This window comes from Epinephelus lanceolatus, chromosome 22 (genome assembly GCF_041903045.1).
Source record: "Epinephelus lanceolatus isolate andai-2023 chromosome 22, ASM4190304v1, whole genome shotgun sequence".
In the NCBI taxonomy this organism is placed as follows: Eukaryota; Metazoa; Chordata; class Actinopteri; order Perciformes; family Serranidae; genus Epinephelus; species Epinephelus lanceolatus.
Window position 1 is genome coordinate 32,287,501 of NC_135755.1, and position 17,377 is coordinate 32,304,877.

The 17,377-nt window shown below is 47.5% G+C and overlaps 45 non-coding genes across 45 annotated transcripts in view; all 45 read right to left on the reverse strand.

The window, feature by feature from the left end:
• The window catches only part of LOC144461088 (5S ribosomal RNA), a 119-nt gene extending 102 nt beyond the window's left edge, over positions 1 to 17 (reverse strand). Inside the window, exon 1 of the ribosomal RNA XR_013489807.1 lies at positions 1 to 17. This exon is cut by the window's left edge and continues 102 nt beyond it. This is a non-coding gene — a ribosomal RNA (5S ribosomal RNA).
• A 272-nt stretch (positions 18 to 289) lies between these two features.
• On the reverse strand, positions 290 to 408 carry LOC144461079 (5S ribosomal RNA). Its single transcript, XR_013489798.1, has one exon. It is a non-coding gene; the product is annotated as a 5S ribosomal RNA (ribosomal RNA).
• A 285-nt stretch (positions 409 to 693) lies between these two features.
• On the reverse strand, positions 694 to 812 carry LOC144460441 (5S ribosomal RNA). The gene has a single exon (XR_013489159.1). It is a non-coding gene; the product is annotated as a 5S ribosomal RNA (ribosomal RNA).
• A 285-nt stretch (positions 813 to 1,097) lies between these two features.
• On the reverse strand, positions 1,098 to 1,216 carry LOC144461213 (5S ribosomal RNA). The gene has a single exon (XR_013489932.1). It is a non-coding gene; the product is annotated as a 5S ribosomal RNA (ribosomal RNA).
• A 264-nt stretch (positions 1,217 to 1,480) lies between these two features.
• On the reverse strand, positions 1,481 to 1,599 carry LOC144460442 (5S ribosomal RNA). The gene has a single exon (XR_013489160.1). It is a non-coding gene; the product is annotated as a 5S ribosomal RNA (ribosomal RNA).
• Positions 1,600 to 1,863: 264 nt separating this feature from the next.
• Positions 1,864 to 1,982, reverse strand: LOC144461214 (5S ribosomal RNA). Its single transcript, XR_013489933.1, has one exon. It is a non-coding gene; the product is annotated as a 5S ribosomal RNA (ribosomal RNA).
• Positions 1,983 to 2,246: 264 nt separating this feature from the next.
• LOC144460760 (5S ribosomal RNA) lies at positions 2,247 to 2,365 on the reverse strand. Its single transcript, XR_013489479.1, has one exon. It is a non-coding gene; the product is annotated as a 5S ribosomal RNA (ribosomal RNA).
• A 264-nt stretch (positions 2,366 to 2,629) lies between these two features.
• On the reverse strand, positions 2,630 to 2,748 carry LOC144460443 (5S ribosomal RNA). The gene has a single exon (XR_013489161.1). It is a non-coding gene; the product is annotated as a 5S ribosomal RNA (ribosomal RNA).
• Positions 2,749 to 3,034: 286 nt separating this feature from the next.
• Positions 3,035 to 3,153, reverse strand: LOC144461011 (5S ribosomal RNA). Its single transcript, XR_013489730.1, has one exon. It is a non-coding gene; the product is annotated as a 5S ribosomal RNA (ribosomal RNA).
• Positions 3,154 to 3,425: 272 nt separating this feature from the next.
• LOC144461107 (5S ribosomal RNA) lies at positions 3,426 to 3,544 on the reverse strand. Its single transcript, XR_013489826.1, has one exon. It is a non-coding gene; the product is annotated as a 5S ribosomal RNA (ribosomal RNA).
• A 265-nt stretch (positions 3,545 to 3,809) lies between these two features.
• Positions 3,810 to 3,928, reverse strand: LOC144460630 (5S ribosomal RNA). The gene has a single exon (XR_013489348.1). It is a non-coding gene; the product is annotated as a 5S ribosomal RNA (ribosomal RNA).
• Positions 3,929 to 4,214: 286 nt separating this feature from the next.
• On the reverse strand, positions 4,215 to 4,333 carry LOC144461117 (5S ribosomal RNA). The gene has a single exon (XR_013489836.1). It is a non-coding gene; the product is annotated as a 5S ribosomal RNA (ribosomal RNA).
• Positions 4,334 to 4,606: 273 nt separating this feature from the next.
• Positions 4,607 to 4,725, reverse strand: LOC144461184 (5S ribosomal RNA). Its single transcript, XR_013489903.1, has one exon. It is a non-coding gene; the product is annotated as a 5S ribosomal RNA (ribosomal RNA).
• Positions 4,726 to 5,010: 285 nt separating this feature from the next.
• On the reverse strand, positions 5,011 to 5,129 carry LOC144461203 (5S ribosomal RNA). The gene has a single exon (XR_013489922.1). It is a non-coding gene; the product is annotated as a 5S ribosomal RNA (ribosomal RNA).
• A 286-nt stretch (positions 5,130 to 5,415) lies between these two features.
• On the reverse strand, positions 5,416 to 5,534 carry LOC144461215 (5S ribosomal RNA). The gene has a single exon (XR_013489934.1). It is a non-coding gene; the product is annotated as a 5S ribosomal RNA (ribosomal RNA).
• A 264-nt stretch (positions 5,535 to 5,798) lies between these two features.
• Positions 5,799 to 5,917, reverse strand: LOC144461087 (5S ribosomal RNA). Its single transcript, XR_013489806.1, has one exon. It is a non-coding gene; the product is annotated as a 5S ribosomal RNA (ribosomal RNA).
• A 264-nt stretch (positions 5,918 to 6,181) lies between these two features.
• Positions 6,182 to 6,300, reverse strand: LOC144461216 (5S ribosomal RNA). Its single transcript, XR_013489935.1, has one exon. It is a non-coding gene; the product is annotated as a 5S ribosomal RNA (ribosomal RNA).
• Positions 6,301 to 6,564: 264 nt separating this feature from the next.
• On the reverse strand, positions 6,565 to 6,683 carry LOC144460761 (5S ribosomal RNA). The gene has a single exon (XR_013489480.1). It is a non-coding gene; the product is annotated as a 5S ribosomal RNA (ribosomal RNA).
• Positions 6,684 to 6,947: 264 nt separating this feature from the next.
• LOC144460444 (5S ribosomal RNA) lies at positions 6,948 to 7,066 on the reverse strand. Its single transcript, XR_013489162.1, has one exon. It is a non-coding gene; the product is annotated as a 5S ribosomal RNA (ribosomal RNA).
• A 286-nt stretch (positions 7,067 to 7,352) lies between these two features.
• On the reverse strand, positions 7,353 to 7,471 carry LOC144461012 (5S ribosomal RNA). The gene has a single exon (XR_013489731.1). It is a non-coding gene; the product is annotated as a 5S ribosomal RNA (ribosomal RNA).
• Positions 7,472 to 7,743: 272 nt separating this feature from the next.
• Positions 7,744 to 7,862, reverse strand: LOC144461109 (5S ribosomal RNA). Its single transcript, XR_013489828.1, has one exon. It is a non-coding gene; the product is annotated as a 5S ribosomal RNA (ribosomal RNA).
• Positions 7,863 to 8,127: 265 nt separating this feature from the next.
• On the reverse strand, positions 8,128 to 8,246 carry LOC144460641 (5S ribosomal RNA). The gene has a single exon (XR_013489359.1). It is a non-coding gene; the product is annotated as a 5S ribosomal RNA (ribosomal RNA).
• Positions 8,247 to 8,532: 286 nt separating this feature from the next.
• Positions 8,533 to 8,651, reverse strand: LOC144461118 (5S ribosomal RNA). Its single transcript, XR_013489837.1, has one exon. It is a non-coding gene; the product is annotated as a 5S ribosomal RNA (ribosomal RNA).
• Positions 8,652 to 8,924: 273 nt separating this feature from the next.
• LOC144461056 (5S ribosomal RNA) lies at positions 8,925 to 9,043 on the reverse strand. Its single transcript, XR_013489775.1, has one exon. It is a non-coding gene; the product is annotated as a 5S ribosomal RNA (ribosomal RNA).
• Positions 9,044 to 9,328: 285 nt separating this feature from the next.
• LOC144461204 (5S ribosomal RNA) lies at positions 9,329 to 9,447 on the reverse strand. Its single transcript, XR_013489923.1, has one exon. It is a non-coding gene; the product is annotated as a 5S ribosomal RNA (ribosomal RNA).
• A 286-nt stretch (positions 9,448 to 9,733) lies between these two features.
• On the reverse strand, positions 9,734 to 9,852 carry LOC144460662 (5S ribosomal RNA). The gene has a single exon (XR_013489381.1). It is a non-coding gene; the product is annotated as a 5S ribosomal RNA (ribosomal RNA).
• Positions 9,853 to 10,117: 265 nt separating this feature from the next.
• On the reverse strand, positions 10,118 to 10,236 carry LOC144460977 (5S ribosomal RNA). Its single transcript, XR_013489696.1, has one exon. It is a non-coding gene; the product is annotated as a 5S ribosomal RNA (ribosomal RNA).
• A 285-nt stretch (positions 10,237 to 10,521) lies between these two features.
• LOC144461188 (5S ribosomal RNA) lies at positions 10,522 to 10,640 on the reverse strand. The gene has a single exon (XR_013489907.1). It is a non-coding gene; the product is annotated as a 5S ribosomal RNA (ribosomal RNA).
• Positions 10,641 to 10,905: 265 nt separating this feature from the next.
• LOC144460445 (5S ribosomal RNA) lies at positions 10,906 to 11,024 on the reverse strand. The gene has a single exon (XR_013489163.1). It is a non-coding gene; the product is annotated as a 5S ribosomal RNA (ribosomal RNA).
• A 286-nt stretch (positions 11,025 to 11,310) lies between these two features.
• LOC144460446 (5S ribosomal RNA) lies at positions 11,311 to 11,429 on the reverse strand. Its single transcript, XR_013489164.1, has one exon. It is a non-coding gene; the product is annotated as a 5S ribosomal RNA (ribosomal RNA).
• A 265-nt stretch (positions 11,430 to 11,694) lies between these two features.
• LOC144461166 (5S ribosomal RNA) lies at positions 11,695 to 11,813 on the reverse strand. The gene has a single exon (XR_013489885.1). It is a non-coding gene; the product is annotated as a 5S ribosomal RNA (ribosomal RNA).
• A 286-nt stretch (positions 11,814 to 12,099) lies between these two features.
• Positions 12,100 to 12,218, reverse strand: LOC144461014 (5S ribosomal RNA). Its single transcript, XR_013489733.1, has one exon. It is a non-coding gene; the product is annotated as a 5S ribosomal RNA (ribosomal RNA).
• Positions 12,219 to 12,491: 273 nt separating this feature from the next.
• Positions 12,492 to 12,610, reverse strand: LOC144460447 (5S ribosomal RNA). Its single transcript, XR_013489165.1, has one exon. It is a non-coding gene; the product is annotated as a 5S ribosomal RNA (ribosomal RNA).
• A 264-nt stretch (positions 12,611 to 12,874) lies between these two features.
• Positions 12,875 to 12,993, reverse strand: LOC144460762 (5S ribosomal RNA). Its single transcript, XR_013489481.1, has one exon. It is a non-coding gene; the product is annotated as a 5S ribosomal RNA (ribosomal RNA).
• A 264-nt stretch (positions 12,994 to 13,257) lies between these two features.
• On the reverse strand, positions 13,258 to 13,376 carry LOC144460448 (5S ribosomal RNA). Its single transcript, XR_013489166.1, has one exon. It is a non-coding gene; the product is annotated as a 5S ribosomal RNA (ribosomal RNA).
• A 286-nt stretch (positions 13,377 to 13,662) lies between these two features.
• Positions 13,663 to 13,781, reverse strand: LOC144461163 (5S ribosomal RNA). The gene has a single exon (XR_013489882.1). It is a non-coding gene; the product is annotated as a 5S ribosomal RNA (ribosomal RNA).
• A 273-nt stretch (positions 13,782 to 14,054) lies between these two features.
• LOC144461110 (5S ribosomal RNA) lies at positions 14,055 to 14,173 on the reverse strand. The gene has a single exon (XR_013489829.1). It is a non-coding gene; the product is annotated as a 5S ribosomal RNA (ribosomal RNA).
• A 264-nt stretch (positions 14,174 to 14,437) lies between these two features.
• Positions 14,438 to 14,556, reverse strand: LOC144460652 (5S ribosomal RNA). The gene has a single exon (XR_013489370.1). It is a non-coding gene; the product is annotated as a 5S ribosomal RNA (ribosomal RNA).
• Positions 14,557 to 14,842: 286 nt separating this feature from the next.
• LOC144461120 (5S ribosomal RNA) lies at positions 14,843 to 14,961 on the reverse strand. Its single transcript, XR_013489839.1, has one exon. It is a non-coding gene; the product is annotated as a 5S ribosomal RNA (ribosomal RNA).
• Positions 14,962 to 15,234: 273 nt separating this feature from the next.
• LOC144461057 (5S ribosomal RNA) lies at positions 15,235 to 15,353 on the reverse strand. Its single transcript, XR_013489776.1, has one exon. It is a non-coding gene; the product is annotated as a 5S ribosomal RNA (ribosomal RNA).
• Positions 15,354 to 15,638: 285 nt separating this feature from the next.
• LOC144460925 (5S ribosomal RNA) lies at positions 15,639 to 15,757 on the reverse strand. The gene has a single exon (XR_013489644.1). It is a non-coding gene; the product is annotated as a 5S ribosomal RNA (ribosomal RNA).
• Positions 15,758 to 16,043: 286 nt separating this feature from the next.
• On the reverse strand, positions 16,044 to 16,162 carry LOC144460664 (5S ribosomal RNA). Its single transcript, XR_013489383.1, has one exon. It is a non-coding gene; the product is annotated as a 5S ribosomal RNA (ribosomal RNA).
• A 272-nt stretch (positions 16,163 to 16,434) lies between these two features.
• LOC144460449 (5S ribosomal RNA) lies at positions 16,435 to 16,553 on the reverse strand. Its single transcript, XR_013489167.1, has one exon. It is a non-coding gene; the product is annotated as a 5S ribosomal RNA (ribosomal RNA).
• A 286-nt stretch (positions 16,554 to 16,839) lies between these two features.
• LOC144461089 (5S ribosomal RNA) lies at positions 16,840 to 16,958 on the reverse strand. Its single transcript, XR_013489808.1, has one exon. It is a non-coding gene; the product is annotated as a 5S ribosomal RNA (ribosomal RNA).
• Positions 16,959 to 17,231: 273 nt separating this feature from the next.
• LOC144461080 (5S ribosomal RNA) lies at positions 17,232 to 17,350 on the reverse strand. The gene has a single exon (XR_013489799.1). It is a non-coding gene; the product is annotated as a 5S ribosomal RNA (ribosomal RNA).
• Between the last annotated feature and the right edge of the window lie 27 nt (positions 17,351 to 17,377).

A 17,377-nucleotide genomic window follows, 5' to 3' on the forward strand; every position in this document is an offset into this window, starting at 1 on the left:
GTGGTATGGCCGTAAGCCATGGAAGAGCATTCACGCACGCCATTTATAGATGGTAAAACATCAGCAAGGGTGGATGGCAAATGGTAATCTGTCATTTTCCTGCACTCAACAAGCGCCATGACAAGACCCACACGCCATTTAGTTTTCAGTTAATGCACATATACTCACTGACAAATTAAAACAAAAAAAAAAAAAAAAAAGAGAGTTTGTCCACTGGTGCTGTTTTCCAAGGAGCTGGCTCCAGTAAAGGAGGAGCAGCGCCCTCTGCTGATGAAAGGTGAGAACAAAAAGCTTACAGCACCGGGTATTCCCAGGCGGTCTCCCATCCAAGTACTGACCCGGCCCGACCCTGCTTAGCTTCCGAGATCGGACAAGATCGGGCGTATTCAGGGTGGTATGGCTGTAAGCCATGGAAGAGCATGCACGCACGACATTTATAGATGGTAAAACATCAGCAAGGGTGGATGGCAAATGGTAATCTGTCATTTTCCTGCACTCAACAAGCACCATGACAAGACCCACACGCCATTTAGTTTTGAGTTAATGCACATATACTCATTGAGAAATTAAAAAAAACAAAAAAGGAAAAAAAAGGGAAAAAAAGGAGAGTTTGTCCACTGGTGCTGTTTTCCAAGGAGCTGGCTCCAGTAAAGGAGGAGCAGCGCCCTCTGCTGATGAAAGGTGAGAATAAAAAGCTTACAGCACCGGGTATTCCCAGGCGGTCTCCCATCCAAGTACTGACCCGGCCCGACCCTGCTTAGCTTCCGAGATCGGACGAGATCGGGCGTATTCAGGGTGGTATGGCCGTAAGCCATGGAAGAGCATGCACGCACGCCATTTATAGATGGTAAAACATCAGCAAGGGTGGATGGCAAATGGTAATCTGTCATTTTCCTGCACTCAACAACCGCCATGACAAAACCTACACGCCATTTAGTTTTGAGTTAATGCACATATACTCATTGAGAAATTAAAAAAAACAAAAAAGGAAAAAAAAGGGAAAAAAAGGAGAGTTTGTCCACTGGTGCTGTTTTCCAAGGAGCTGGCTCCAGTAAAGGAGGAGCAGCGCCCTCTGCTGATGAAAGGTGAGAATAAAAAGCTTACAGCACCGGGTATTCCCAGGCGGTCTCCCATCCAAGTACTGACCCGGCCCGACCCTGCTTAGCTTCCGAGATCGGACGACATCGGGCGTATTCAGGGTGGTATGGCCGTAAGCCATGGAAGAGCATGCACGCACGCCATTTATAGATGGTAAAACATCAGCAAGGGTGGATGGCAAATGGTAATCTGTCATTTTCCTGCACTCAACAAGCGCCATGACAAGACCCACACGCCATTTAGTTTTCAGTTAATGCACATATACTCACCGACAAATTAAAAAAAAAAAAAAAGAGAGTTTGTCCACTGGTGCTGTTTTCCAAGGAGCTGGCTCCAGTAAAGGAGGAGCAGCGCCCTCTGCTGATGAAAGGTGAGAATAAAAAGCTTACAGCACCGGGTATTCCCAGGCGGTCTCCCATCCAAGTACTGACCCGGCCCGACCCTGCTTAGCTTCCGAGATCGGACGAGATCGGGCGTATTCAGGGTGGTATGGCCGTAAGCCGTGGAAGAGCATGCACGCACGCCATTTATAGATGGTAAAACATCAGCAAGGGTGGATGGCAAATGGTAATCTGTCATTTTCCTGCACTCAACAAGCGCCATGACAAGACCCACACGCCATTTAGTTTTCAGTTAATGCACATATACTCACTGACAAATTAAAACAAAAAAAAAAGAGAGTTTGTCCACTGGTGCTGTTTTCCAAGGAGCTGGCTCCAGTAAAGGAGGAGCAGCGCCCTCTGCTGATGAAAGGTGAGAATAAAAAGCTTACAGCACCGGGTATTCCCAGGCGGTCTCCCATCCAAGTACTGACCCGGCCCGACCCTGCTTAGCTTCCGAGATCGGACGACATCGGGCGTATTCAGGGTGGTATGGCCGTAAGCCATGGAAGAGCATGCACGCACGCCATTTATAGATGGTAAAACATCAGCAAGGGTGGATGGCAAATGGTAATCTGTCATTTTCCTGCACTCAACAAGCGCCATGACAAGACCCACACGCCATTTAGTTTTCAGTTGATGCACATATACTCACTGACAAATAAAAAAAAAAAAAAAAGAGAGTTTGTCCACTGGTGCTGTTTTCCAAGGAGCTGGCTCCAGTAAAGGAGGAGCAGCGCCCTCTGCTGATGAAAGGTGAGAATAAAAAGCTTACAGCACCAGGTATTCCCAGGCAGTCTCCCATCCAAGTACTGACCCGGCCCGACCCTGCTTAGCTTCCGAGATCGGACGAGATCGGGCGTATTCAGGGTGGTATGGCCGTAAGCCATGGAAGAGCATGCACGCACGCCATTTATAGATGGTAAAACATCAGCAAGGGTGGATGGCAAATGGTAATCTGTCATTTTCCTGCACTCAACAAGCGCCATGACAAGACCCACACGCCATTTAGTTTTCAGTTAATGCACATATACTCACTGACAAATTAAAACAAAAAAAAAAGAGAGTTTGTCCACTGGTGCTGTTTTCCAAGGAGCTGGCTCCAGTAAAGGAGGAGCAGCGCCCTCTGCTGATGAAATTTGAGAATAAAAAGCTTACAGCACCGGGTATTCCCAGGCGGTCTCCCATCCAAGTACTGACCCGGCCCGACCCTGCTTAGCTTCCGAGATCGGACGAGATCGGGCGTATTCAGGGTGGTATGGCCGTAAGCCATGGAAGAGCATGCACGCACGCCATTTATAGATGGTAAAACATCAGCAAGGGTGGATGGCAAATGGTAATCTGTCATTTTCCTGCACTCAACAAGCACCATGACAAGACCCACACGCCATTTACTTTTCAGTTAATGCACATATACTCATTGAGAAATTAAAGAAAAACAAAAAAGGAAAAAAAAGGGAAAAAAAGGAGAGTTTTTCCACTTGTGCTGTTTTCCAAGGAGCTGGCTCCAGTAAAGGAGGAGCAGCGCCCTCTGCTGATGAAAGGTGAGAATAAAAAGCTTACAGCACCGGGTATTCCCAGGCGGTCTCCCATCCAAGTACTGACCCGGCCCGACCCTGCTTAGCTTCCGAGATCTGACGAGATCGGGCGTATTCAGGGTGATATGGCCGTAAGCCATGGAAGAGCATGCACGCACGCCATTTATAGATGGTAAAACATCAGCAAGGGTGGATGGCAAATGGTAATCTGTCATTTTCCTGCACTCAACAAGCGCCATGACAAGACCCACACGCCATTTAGTTTTCAGTTAATGCACATATACTCACTGACAAATTAAAAAAAAAAAAAAAAAAAAAAAGAGAGTTTGTCCACTGGTGCTGTTTTCCAAGGAGCTGGCTCCAGTAAAGGAGGAGCAGCGCCCTCTGCTGATGAAAGGTGAGAATAAAAAGCTTACAGCACCGGGTATTCCCAGGCGGTCTCCCATCCAAGTACTGACCCGGCCCGACCCTGCCTAGCTTCCGAGATCGGACGAGATCGGGCGTATTCAGGGTGGTATGGCCGTAAGCCATGGAAGAGCATGCACGCACGCCATTTATAGATGGTAAAACATCAGCAAGGGTGGATGGCAAATGGTAATCTGTCATTTTCCTGCACTCAACAAGCGCCATGACAAGACCCACACGCCATTTAGTTTTCAGTTGATGCACATATACTCACTGACAAATTAAAAAAGAAAAAAAAAGAGAGTTTGTCCACTGGTGCTGTTTTCCAAGGAGCTGGCTCCAGTAAAGGAGGAGCAGCGCCCTCTGCTGATGAAAGGTGAGAATAAAAAGCTTACAGCACCAGGTATTCCCAGGCGGTCTCCCATCCAAGTACTGACCCGGCCCGACCCTGCTTAGCTTCCGAGATCGGACGAGATCGGGCGTATTCAGGGTGGTATGGCCGTAAGCCATGGAAGAGCATGCACGCACGCCATTTATAGATGGTAAAACATCAGCAAGGGTGGATGGCAAATGGTAATCTGTCATTTTCCTGCACTCAACAAGCACCATGACAAGACCCACACGCCATTTTCTTTTCAGTTAATGCACATATACTCATTGAGAAATTTAAAAAAAACAAAAAAGGAAAAAAAAGGGTAAAAAAGGAGAGTTTGTCCACTTGTGCTGTTTTCCAAGGAGCTGGCTCCAGTAAAGGAGGAGCAGCGCCCTCTGCTGATGAAAGGTGAGAACAAAAAGCTTACAGCACCGGGTATTCCCAGGCGGTCTCCCATCCAAGTACTGACCCCGCCCGACCCTGCTTAGCTTCCGAGATCGGACGAGATCGGGCGTATTCAGGGTGGTATGGCCGTAAGCCATGGAAGAGCATTCACGCACGCCATTTATAGATGGTAAAACATCAGCAAGGGTGGATGGCAAATGGTAATCTGTCATTTTCCTGCACTCAACAAGCGCCATGACAAGACCCACACGCCATTTAGTTTTCAGTTAATGCACATATACTCACTGACAAATTAAAAAAAAAAAAAAAAAAAAAAAAGAGAGTTTGTCCACTGGTGCTGTTTTCCAAGGAGCTGGCTCCAGTAAAGGAGGAGCAGCGCCCTCTGCTGATGAAAGGTGAGAACAAAAAGCTTACAGCACCGGGTATTCCCAGGCGGTCTCCCATCCAAGTACTGACCCGGCCCGACCCTACTTAGCTTCCGAGATCGGACAAGATCGGGCGTATTCAGGGTGGTATGGCCGTAAGCCATGGAAGAGCATGCACGCACGACATTTATAGATGGTAAAACATCAGCAAGGGTGGATGGCAAATGATAATCTGTCATTTTCCTGCACTCAACAAGCACCATGACAAGACCCACACGCCATTTAGTTTTGAGTTAATGCACATATACTCATTGAGAAATTAAAAAAAACAAAAAAGGAAAAAAAAGGGAAAAAAAGGAGAGTTTGTCCACTGGTGCTGTTTTCCAAGGAGCTGGCTCCAGTAAAGGAGGAGCAGCGCCCTCTGCTGATGAAAGGTGAGAATAAAAAGCTTACAGCACCGGGTATTCCCAGGCGGTCTCCCATCCAAGTACTGACCCGGCCCGACCCTGCTTAGCTTCCGAGATCGGACGAAATCGGGCGTATTCAGGGTGGTATGTCCGTAAGCCATGAAAGAGCATGCACGCACGCCATTTATAGATGGTAAAACATCAGCAAGGGTGGATGGCAAATGGTAATCTGTCATTTTCCTGCACTCAACAACCGCCATGACAAAACCTACACGCCATTTAGTTTTGAGTTAATGCACATATACTCATTGAGAAATTAAAAAAAAACAAAAAAGGAAAAAAAAGGGAAAAAAAGGAGAGTTTGTCCACTGGTGCTGTTTTCCAAGGAGCTGGCTCCAGTAAAGGAGGAGCAGCGCCCTCTGCTGATGAAAGGTGAGAATAAAAAGCTTACAGCACCGGGTATTCCCAGGCGGTCTCCCATCCAAGTACTGACCCGGCCCGACCCTGCTTAGCTTCCGAGATCGGACGACATCGGGCGTATTCAGGGTGGTATGGCCGTAAGCCATGGAAGAGCATGCACGCACGCCATTTATAGATGGTAAAACATCAGCAAGGGTGGATGGCAAATGGTAATCTGTCATTTTCCTGCACTCAACAAGCGCCATGACAAGACCCACACGCCATTTAGTTTTCAGTTAATGCACATATACTCACCGACAAATTAAAAAAAAAAAAAAAGAGAGTTTGTCCACTGGTGCTGTTTTCCAAGGAGCTGGCTCCAGTAAAGGAGGAGCAGCGCCCTCTGCTGATGAAAGGTGAGAATAAAAAGCTTACAGCACCGGGTATTCCCAGGCGGTCTCCCATCCAAGTACTGACCCGGCCCGACCCTGCTTAGCTTCAGAGATCGGACGAGATCGGGCGTATTCAGGGTGGTATGGCCGTAAGCCGTGGAAGAGCATGCACGCACGCCATTTATAGATGGTAAAACATCAGCAAGGGTGGATGGCAAATGGTAATCTGTCATTTTCCTGCACTCAACAAGCGCCATGACAAGACCCACACGCCATTTAGTTTTCAGTTAATGCACATATACTCACTGACAAATTAAAACAAAAAAAAAAGAGAGTTTGTCCACTGGTGCTGTTTTCCAAGGAGCTGGCTCCAGTAAAGGAGGAGCAGCGCCCTCTGCTGATGAAAGGTGAGAATAAAAAGCTTACAGCACCGGGTATTCCCAGGCGGTCTCCCATCCAAGTACTGACCCGGCCCGACCCTGCTTAGCTTCCGAGATCGGACGACATCGGGCGTATTCAGGGTGGTATGGCCGTAAGCCATGGAAGAGCATGCACGCACGCCATTTATAGATGGTAAAACATCAGCAAGGGTGGATGGCAAATGGTAATCTGTCATTTTCCTGCACTCAACAAGCGCCATGACAAGACCCACACGCCATTTAGTTTTCAGTTGATGCACATATACTCACTGACAAATAAAAAAAAAAAAAAAAGAGAGTTTGTCCACTGGTGCTGTTTTCCAAGGAGCTGGCTCCAGTAAAGGAGGAGCAGCGCCCTCTGCTGATGAAAGGTGAGAATAAAAAGCTTACAGCACCAGGTATTCCCAGGCAGTCTCCCATCCAAGTACTGACCCGGCCCGACCCTGCTTAGCTTCCGAGATCGGACGAGATCGGGCGTATTCAGGGTGGTATGGCCGTAAGCCATGGAAGAGCATGCACGCACGCCATTTATAGATGGTAAAACATCAGCAAGGGTGGATGGCAAATGGTAATCTGTCATTTTCCTGCACTCAACAAGCGCCATGACAAGACCCACACGCCATTTAGTTTTCAGTTAATGCACATATACTCACTGACAAATTAAAACAAAAAAAAAAGAGAGTTTGTCCACTGGTGCTGTTTTCCAAGGAGCTGGCTCCAGTAAAGGAGGAGCAGCGCCCTCTGCTGATGAAATTTGAGAATAAAAAGCTTACAGCACCGGGTATTCCCAGGCGGTCTCCCATCCAAGTACTGACCCGGCCCGACCCTGCTTAGCTTCCGAGATCGGACGAGATCGGGCGTATTCAGGGTGGTATGGCCGTAAGCCATGGAAGAGCATGCACGCACGCCATTTATAGATGGTAAAACATCAGCAAGGGTGGATGGCAAATGGTAATCTGTCATTTTCCTGCACTCAACAAGCACCATGACAAGACCCACACGCCATTTACTTTTCAGTTAATGCACATATACTCATTGAGAAATTAAAGAAAAACAAAAAAGGAAAAAAAAGGGAAAAAAAGGAGAGTTTTTCCACTTGTGCTGTTTTCCAAGGAGCTGGCTCCAGTAAAGGAGGAGCAGCGCCCTCTGCTGATGAAAGGTGAGAATAAAAAGCTTACAGCACCGGGTATTCCCAGGCGGTCTCCCATCCAAGTACTGACCCGGCCCGACCCTGCTTAGCTTCCGAGATCTGACGAGATCGGGCGTATTCAGGGTGATATGGCCGTAAGCCATGGAAGAGCATGCACGCACGCCATTTATAGATGGTAAAACATCAGCAAGGGTGGATGGCAAATGGTAATCTGTCATTTTCCTGCACTCAACAAGCGCCATGACAAGACCCACACGCCATTTAGTTTTCAGTTAATGCACATATACTCACTGACAAATTAAAAAAAAAAAAAAAAAAAAAAAGAGAGTTTGTCCACTGGTGCTGTTTTCCAAGGAGCTGGCTCCAGTAAAGGAGGAGCAGCGCCCTCTGCTGATGAAAGGTGAGAATAAAAAGCTTACAGCACCGGGTATTCCCAGGCGGTCTCCCATCCAAGTACTGACCCGGCCCGACCCTGCCTAGCTTCCGAGATCGGACGAGATCGGGCGTATTCAGGGTGGTATGGCCGTAAGCCATGGAAGAGCATGCACGCACGCCATTTATAGATGGTAAAACATCAGCAAGGGTGGATGGCAAATGGTAATCTGTCATTTTCCTGCACTCAACAAGCGCCATGACAAGACCCACACGCCATTTAGTTTTCAGTTGATGCACATATACTCACTGACAAATTAAAAAAGAAAAAAAAAGAGAGTTTGTCCACTGGTGCTGTTTTCCAAGGAGCTGGCTCCAGTAAAGGAGGAGCAGCGCCCTCTGCTGATGAAAGGTGAGAATAAAAAGCTTACAGCACCAGGTATTCCCAGGCGGTCTCCCATCCAAGTACTGACCCGGCCCGACCCTGCTTAGCTTCCGAGATCGGACGAGATCGGGCGTATTCAGGGTGGTATGGCCGTAAGCCATGGAAGAGCATGCACGCACGCCATTTATAGATGGTAAAACATCAGCAAGGGTGGATGGCAAATGGTAATCTGTCATTTTCCTGCACTCAACAAGCACCATGACAAGACCCACACGCCATTTTCTTTTCAGTTAATGCACATATACTCATTGAGAAATTTAAAAAAAACAAAAAAGGAAAAAAAAGGGTAAAAAAGGAGAGTTTGTCCACTTGTGCTGTTTTCCAAGGAGCTGGCTCCAGTAAAGGAGGAGCAGCGCCCTCTGCTGATGAAAGGTGAGAACAAAAAGCTTACAGCACCGGGTATTCCCAGGCGGTCTCCCATCCAAGTACTGACCCCGCCCGACCCTGCTTAGCTTCCGAGATCGGACGAGATCGGGCGTATTCAGGGTGGTATGGCCGTAAGCCATGGAAGAGCATTCACGCACGCCATTTATAGATGGTAAAACATCAGCAAGGGTGGATGGCAAATGGTAATCTGTCATTTTCCTGCACTCAACAAGCGCCATGACAAGACCCACACGCCATTTAGTTTTCAGTTAATGCACATATACTCACTGACAAATTAAAAAAAAAAAAAAAAAAAAAAAAGAGAGTTTGTCCACTGGTGCTGTTTTCCAAGGAGCTGGCTCCAGTAAAGGAGGAGCAGCGCCCTCTGCTGATGAAAGGTGAGAACAAAAAGCTTACAGCACCGGGTATTCCCAGGCGGTCTCCCATCCAAGTACTGACCCGGCCCGACCCTGCTTAGCTTCCGAGATCGGACAAGATCGGGCGTATTCAGGGTGGTATGGCCGTAAGCCATGGAAGAGCATGCACGCACGACATTTATAGATGGTAAAACATCAGCAAGGGTGGATGGCAAATGATAATCTGTCATTTTCCTGCACTCAACAAGCACCATGACAAGACCCACACGCCATTTAGTTTTGAGTTAATGCACATATACTCATTGAGAAATTAAAAAAAACAAAAAAGGAAAAAAAAGGGAAAAAAAGGAGAGTTTGTCCACTGGTGCTGTTTTCCAAGGAGCTGGCTCCAGTAAAGGAGGAGCAGCGCCCTCTGCTGATGAAAGGTGAGAATAAAAAGCTTACAGCACCGGGTATTCCCAGGCGGTCTCCCATCCAAGTACTGACCCGGCCCGACCCTGCTTAGCTTCCGAGATCGGACGAAATCGGGCGTATTCAGGGTGGTATGTCCGTAAGCCATGAAAGAGCATGCACGCACGCCATTTATAGATGGTAAAACATCAGCAAGGGTGGATGGCAAATGGTAATCTGTCATTTTCCTGCACTCAACAACCGCCATGACAAAACCTACACGCCATTTAGTTTTGAGTTAATGCACATATACTCATTGAGAAATTAAAAAAAAACAAAAAAGGAAAAAAAAGGGAAAAAAAGGAGAGTTTGTCCACTGGTGCTGTTTTCCAAGGAGCTGGCTCCAGTAAAGGAGGAGCAGCGCCCTCTGCTGATGAAAGGTGAGAATAAAAAGCTTACAGCACCGGGTATTCCCAGGCGGTCTCCCATCCAAGTACTGACCCGGCCCCACCCTGCTTAGCTTCCGAGATCGGACGAGATCGGGCGTATTCAGGGTGGTATGGCCGTAAGCCATGGAAGAGCATTCACGCACGCCATTTATAGATGGTAAAACATCAGCAAGGGTGGATGGCAAATGGTAATCTGTCATTTTCCTGCACTCAACAAGCGCCATGACAAGACCCACACGCCATTTAGTTTTCAGTTAATGCACATATACTCACTGACAAATTAAAAAAAAAAAAAAAAGAGAGTTTGTCCACTGGTGCTGTTTTCCAAGGAGCTGGCTCCAGTAAAGGAGGAGCAGCGCCCTCTGCTGATGAAAGGTGAGAATAAAAAGCTTACAGCACCGGGTATTCCCAGGCAGTCTCCCATCCAAGTACTGACCCGGCCCGACCCTGCTTAGCTTCCGAGATCGGACGAGATCGGGCGTATTCAGGGTGGTATGGCCGTAAGCCATGGAAGAGCATGCACGCACGCCATTTATAGATGGTAAAACATCAGCAAGGGTGGATGGCAAATGGTAATCTGTCATTTTCCTGCACTCAACAAGCACCATGACAAGACCCACATGCCATTTAGTTTTGAGTTGATGCACATATACTCATTGAGAAATTAAAAAAAACAAAAAAGGAAAAAAAAGGGAAAAAAAGGAGAGTTTGTCCACTGGTGCTGTTTTCCAAGGAGCTGGCTCCAGTAAAGGAGGAGCAGCGCCCTCTGCTGATGAAAGGTGAGAATAAAAAGCTTACAGCACCGGGTATTCCCAGGCAGTCTCCCATCCAAGTACTGACCCGGCCCGACCCTGCCTAGCTTCCGAGATCGGATGAGATCGGGCGTATTCAGGGTGGTATGGCCGTAAGCCATGGAAGAGCATGCACGCACGCCATTTATAGATGGTAAAACATCAGCAAGGGTGGATGGCAAATGGTAATCTGTCATTTTCCTGCACTCAACAAGCGCCATGACAAGACCCACACGCCATTTAGTTTTCAGTTGATGCACATATACTCACTGACAAATTAAAAAAAAAAAAAAAAGAGAGTTTGTCCACTGGTGCTGTTTTCCAAGGAGCTGGCTCCAGTAAAGGAGGAGCAGCGCCCTCTGCTGATGAAAGGTGAGAATAAAAAGCTTACAGCACCGGGTATTCCCAGGCGGTCTCCCATCCAAGTACTGACCCGGCCCGACCCTGCTTAGCTTCCGAGATCGGACGAGATCGGGCGTATTCAGGGTGGTATGGCCGTAAGCCATGGAAGAGCATGCACGCACGCCATTTATAGATGGTAAAACATCAGCAAGGGTGGATGGCAAATGGTAATCTGTCATTTTCCTGCACTCAACAAGCACCATGACAAGACCCACACGCCATTTTCTTTTCAGTTAATGCACATATACTCATTGAGAAATTTAAAAAAAACAAAAAAGGAAAAAAAGGGGTAAAAAAGGAGAGTTTGTCCACTTGTGCTGTTTTCCAAGGAGCTGGCTCCAGTAAAGGAGGAGCAGCGCCCTCTGCTGATGAAAGGTGAGAACAAAAAGCTTACAGCACCGGGTATTCCCAGGCGGTCTCCCATCCAAGTACTGACCCGGCCCGACCCTGCTTAGCTTCCGAGATCGGACGAGATCGGGCGTATTCAGGGTGGTATGGCCGTAAGCCATGGAAGAGCATTCACGCACGCCATTTATAGATGGTAAAACATCAGCAAGGGTGGATGGCAAATGGTAATCTGTCATTTTCCTGCACTCAACAAGCGCCATGACAAGACCCACACGCCATTTAGTTTTCAGTTAATGCACATATACTCACTGACAAATTAAAAAAAAAAAAAAAAGAGAGTTTGTCCACTGGTGCTGTTTTCCAAGGAGCTGGCTCCAGTAAAGGAGGAGCAGCGCCCTCTGCTGATGAAAGGTGAGAATAAAAAGCTTACAGCACCGGGTATTCCCAGGCAGTCTCCCATCCAAGTACTGACCCGGCCCGACCCTGCTTAGCTTCCGAGATCGGACGAAATCGGGCGTATTCAGGGTGGTATGGCCGTAAGCCATGGAAGAGCATGCACGCACGCCATTTATAGATGGTAAAACATCAGCAAGGGTGGATGGCAAATGGTAATCTGTCATTTTCCTGCACTCAACAAGCACCATGACAAGACCCACACGCCATTTACTTTTCAGTTAATGCACATATACTCATTGAGAAATTAAAGAAAAACAAAAAAGGAAAAAAAAGTGAAAAAAAGGAGAGTTTTTCCACTTGTGCTGTTTTCCAAGGAGCTGGCTCCAGTAAAGGAGGAGCAGCGCCCTCTGCTGATGAAAGGTGAGAATAAAAAGCTTACAGCACCGGGTATTCCCAGGCGGTCTCCCATCCAAGTACTGACCCGGCCCGACCCTGCTTAGCTTCCGAGATCTGACGAGATCGGGCGTATTCAGGGTGATATGGCCGTAAGCCATGGAAGAGCATGCACGCACGCCATTTATAGATGGTAAAACATCAGCAAGGGTGGATGGCAAATGGTAATCTGTCATTTTCCTGCACTCAACAAGCGCCATGACAAGACCCACACGCCATTTAGTTTTCAGTTAATGCAGATATACTCACTGACAAATTAAAAAAAAAAAAAAAAAAAAAAAAGAGAGTTTGTCCACTGGTGCTGTTTTCCAAGGAGCTGGCTCCAGTAAAGGAGGAGCAGCGCCCTCTGCTGATGAAAGGTGAGAATAAAAAGCTTACAGCACCGGGTATTCCCAGGCGGTCTCCCATCCAAGTACTGACCCGGCCCGACCCTGCTTAGCTTCCGAGATCGGACGAGATCGGGCGTATTCAGGGTGGTATGGCCGTAAGCCATGGAAGAGCATGCACGCACGCCATTTATAGATGGTAAAACATCAGCAAGGGTGGATGGCAAATGGTAATCTGTCATTTTCCTGCACTCAACAAGCGCCATGACAAGACCCACACGCCATTTAGTTTTCAGTTGATGCACATATACTCACTGACAAATAAAAAAAAAAAAAAAAGAGAGTTTGTCCACTGGTGCTGTTTTCCAAGGAGCTGGCTCCAGTAAAGGAGGAGCAGCGCCCTCTGCTGATGAAAGGTGAGAATAAAAAGCTTACAGCACCAGGTATTCCCAGGCAGTCTCCCATCCAAGTACTGACCCGGCCCGACCCTGCTTAGCTTCCGAGATCGGACGAGATCGGGCGTATTCAGGGTGGTATGGCCGTAAGCCATGGAAGAGCATGCACGCACGCCATTTATAGATGGTAAAACATCAGCAAGGGTGGATGGCAAATGGTAATCTGTCATTTTCCTGCACTCAACAAGCGCCATGACAAGACCCACACGCCATTTAGTTTTCAGTTAATGCACATATACTCACTGACAAATTAAAACAAAAAAAAAAGAGAGTTTGTCCACTGGTGCTGTTTTCCAAGGAGCTGGCTCCAGTAAAGGAGGAGCAGCGCCCTCTGCTGATGAAAGGTGAGAATAAAAAGCTTACAGCACCGGGTATTCCCAGGCGGTCTCCCATCCAAGTACTGACCCGGCCCGACCCTGCTTAGCTTCCGAGATCGGACGAGATCGGGCGTATTCAGGGTGGTATGGCCGTAAGCCATGGAAGAGCATGCACGCACGCCATTTATAGATGGTAAAACATCAGCAAGGGTGGATGGCAAATGGTAATCTGTCATTTTCCTGCACTCAACAAGCACCATGACAAGACCCACACGCCATTTACTTTTCAGTTAATGCACATATACTCATTGAGAAATTAAAGAAAAACAAAAAAGGAAAAAAAAGGGAAAAAAAGGAGAGTTTTTCCACTTGTGCTGTTTTCCAAGGAGCTGGCTCCAGTAAAGGAGGAGCAGCGCCCTCTGCTGATGAAAGGTGAGAATAAAAAGCTTACAGCACCGGGTATTCCCAGGCGGTCTCCCATCCAAGTACTGACCCGGCCCGACCCTGCTTAGCTTCCGAGATCTGACGAGATCAGGCGTATTCAGGGTGATATGGCCGTAAGCCATGGAAGAGCATGCACGCACGCCATTTATAGATGGTAAAACATCAGCAAGGGTGGATGGCAAATGGTAATCTGTCATTTTCCTGCACTCAACAAGCGCCATGACAAGACCCACACGCCATTTAGTTTTCAGTTAATGCACATATACTCACTGACAAATTAAAAAAAAAAAAAAAAAAAAAAAAGAGAGTTTGTCCACTGGTGCTGTTTTCCAAGGAGCTGGCTCCAGTAAAGGAGGAGCAGCGCCCTCTGCTGATGAAAGGTGAGAATAAAAAGCTTACAGCACCGGGTATTCCCAGGCGGTCTCCCATCCAAGTACTGACCCGGCCCGACCCTGCCTAGCTTCCGAGATCGGACGAGATCGGGCGTATTCAGGGTGGTATGGCCGTAAGCCATGGAAGAGCATGCACGCACGCCATTTATAGATGGTAAAACATCAGCAAGGGTGGATGGCAAATGGTAATCTGTCATTTTCCTGCACTCAACAAGCGCCATGACAAGACCCACACGCCATTTAGTTTTCAGTTAATGCACATATACTCACTGACAAATTAAAAAAAAAAAAAAAGAGAGTTTGTCCACTGGTGCTGTTTTCCAAGGAGCTGGCTCCAGTAAAGGAGGAGCAGCGCCCTCTGCTGATGAAAGGTGAGAATAAAAAGCTTACAGCACCAGGTATTCCCAGGCGGTCTCCCATCCAAGTACTGACCCGGCCCGACCCTGCTTAGCTTCCGAGATCGGACGAGATCGGGCGTATTCAGGGTGGTATGGCCGTAAGCCATGGAAGAGCATGCACGCACGCCATTTATAGATGGTAAAACATCAGCAAGGGTGGATGGCAAATGGTAATCTGTCATTTTCCTGCACTCAACAAGCACCATGACAAGACCCACACGCCATTTTCTTTTCAGTTAATGCACATATACTCATTGAGAAATTTAAAAAAAACAAAAAAGGAAAAAAAAGGGTAAAAAAGGAGAGTTTGTCCACTTGTGCTGTTTTCCAAGGAGCTGGCTCCAGTAAAGGAGGAGCAGCGCCCTCTGCTGATGAAAGGTGAGAACAAAAAGCTTACAGCACCGGGTATTCCCAGGCGGTCTCCCATCCAAGTACTGACCCCGCCCGACCCTGCTTAGCTTCCGAGATCGGACGAGATCGGGCGTATTCAGGGTGGTATGGCCGTAAGCCATGGAAGAGCATTCACGCACGCCATTTATAGATGGTAAAACATCAGCAAGGGTGGATGGCAAATGGTAATCTGTCATTTTCCTGCACTCAACAAGTGCCATGACAAGACCCACACGCCATTTAGTTTTCAGTTAATGCACATATACTCACTGACAAATTAAAAAAAAAAAAAAAAAAAAAAAAGAGAGTTTGTCCACTGGTGCTGTTTTCCAAGGAGCTGGCTCCAGTAAAGGAGGAGCAGCGCCCTCTGCTGATGAAAGGTGAGAACAAAAAGCTTACAGCACCGGGTATTCCCAGGCGGTCTCCCATCCAAGTACTGACCCGGCCCGACCCTGCTTAGCTTCCGAGATCGGACAAGATCGGGCGTATTCAGGGTGGTATGGCCGTAAGCCATGGAAGAGCATGCACGCACGACATTTATAGATGGTAAAACATCAGCAAGGGTGGATGGCAAATGATAATCTGTCATTTTCCTGCACTCAACAAGCACCATGACAAGACCCACACGCCATTTAGTTTTGAGTTAATGCACATATACTCATTGAGAAATTAAAAAAAACAAAAAAGGAAAAAAAAGGGAAAAAAAGGAGAGTTTGTCCACTGGTGCTGTTTTCCAAGGAGCTGGCTCCAGTAAAGGAGGAGCAGCGCCCTCTGCTGATGAAAGGTGAGAATAAAAAGCTTACAGCACCGGGTATTCCCAGGCGGTCTCCCATCCAAGTACTGACCCGGCCCGACCCTGCTTAGCTTCCGAGATCGGACGAAATCGGGCGTATTCAGGGTGGTATGGCCGTAAGCCATGAAAGAGCATGCACGCACGCCATTTATAGATGGTAAAACATCAGCAAGGGTGGATGGCAAATGGTAATCTGTCATTTTCCTGCACTCAACAAGCACCATGACAAGACCCACACGCCATTTACTTTTCAGTTAATGCACATATACTCATTGAGAAATTAAAGAAAAACAAAAAAGGAAAAAAAAGGGAAATAAAGGAGAGTTTGTCCACTTGTGCTGTTTTCCAAGGAGCTGGCTCCAGTAAAGGAGGAGCAGCGCCCTCTGCTGATGAAAGGTGAGAATAAAAAGCTTACAGCACCGGGTATTCCCAGGCGGTCTCCCATCCAAGTACTGACCCGGCCCCACCCTGCTTAGCTTCCGAGATCGGACGAGATCGGGCGTATTCAGGGTGGTATGGCCGTAAGCCATGGAAGAGCATGCACGCACGCCATTTATAGATGGTAAAACATCAGCAAGGGTGGATGGCAAATGGTAATCTGTCATTTTCCTGCACTCAACAAGCGCCATGACAAGACCCACACGCCATTTAGTTTTCAGTTAATGCACATATACTCACTGAGAAATTAAAAAAAAAAAAAAAAAAAAAAAGAGAGTTTGTCCACTGGTGCTGTTTTCCAAGGAGCTGGCTCAGGTAAAGGAGGAGCAGCGCCCTCTGCTGATGAAAGGTGAGAATAAAAAGCTTACAGCACCGGGTATTCCCAGGCGGTCTCCCATCCAAGTACTGACCCGGCCCGACCCTGCTTAGCTTCCGAGATCGGACGAGATCGGGCGTATTCAGGGTGGTATGGCCGTAAGCCATGGAAGAGCATGCACGCACGCCATTTATAGATGGTAAAACATCAGCAAGGGTGGATGGCAAATGGTAATCTGTCATTTTCCTGCACTCAACAAGCACCATGACAAGACCCACACGCCATTTTCTTTTCAGTTAATGCACATATACTCATTGAGAAATTTAAAAAAAACAAAAAAGGAAAAAAAAGGGTAAAAAAGGAGAGTTTGTTCACTGGTGCTGTTTTCCAAGGAGCTGGCTCCAGTAAAGGAGGAGCAGCGCCCTCTGCTGATGAAAGGTGAGAACAAAAAGCTTACAGCACCGGGTATTCCCAGGCGGTCTCCCATCCAAGTACTGACCCTGCCCGACCCTGCTTAGCTTCCGAGATCGGACGAGATCGGGCGTATTCAGGGTGGTATGGCCGTAAGCCATGGAAGAGCATTCACGCACGCAATTTATAGATGGTAAAACATCAGCAAGGGTGGATGGCAAATGGTAATCTGTCATTTTCCTGCACTCAACAAGCGCCATGACAAGACCCACACGCCATTTAGTTTTCAGTTAATGCACATATACTCACTGACAAATTAAAACAAAAAAAAAAAAAAAAAAAGAGAGTTTGTCCACTGGTGCTGTTTTCCAAGGAGCTGGCTCCAGTAAAGGAGGAGCAGCGCCCTCTGCTGATGAAAGGTGAGAACAAAAAGCTTACAGCACCGGGTATTCCCAGGCGGTCTCCCATCCAAGTACTGACCCGGCCCGACCCTGCTTAGCTTCCGAGATCGGACAAGATCGGGCGTATTCAGGGTGGTATGGCTGTAAGCCATGGAAGAGCATGCACGCACGACATT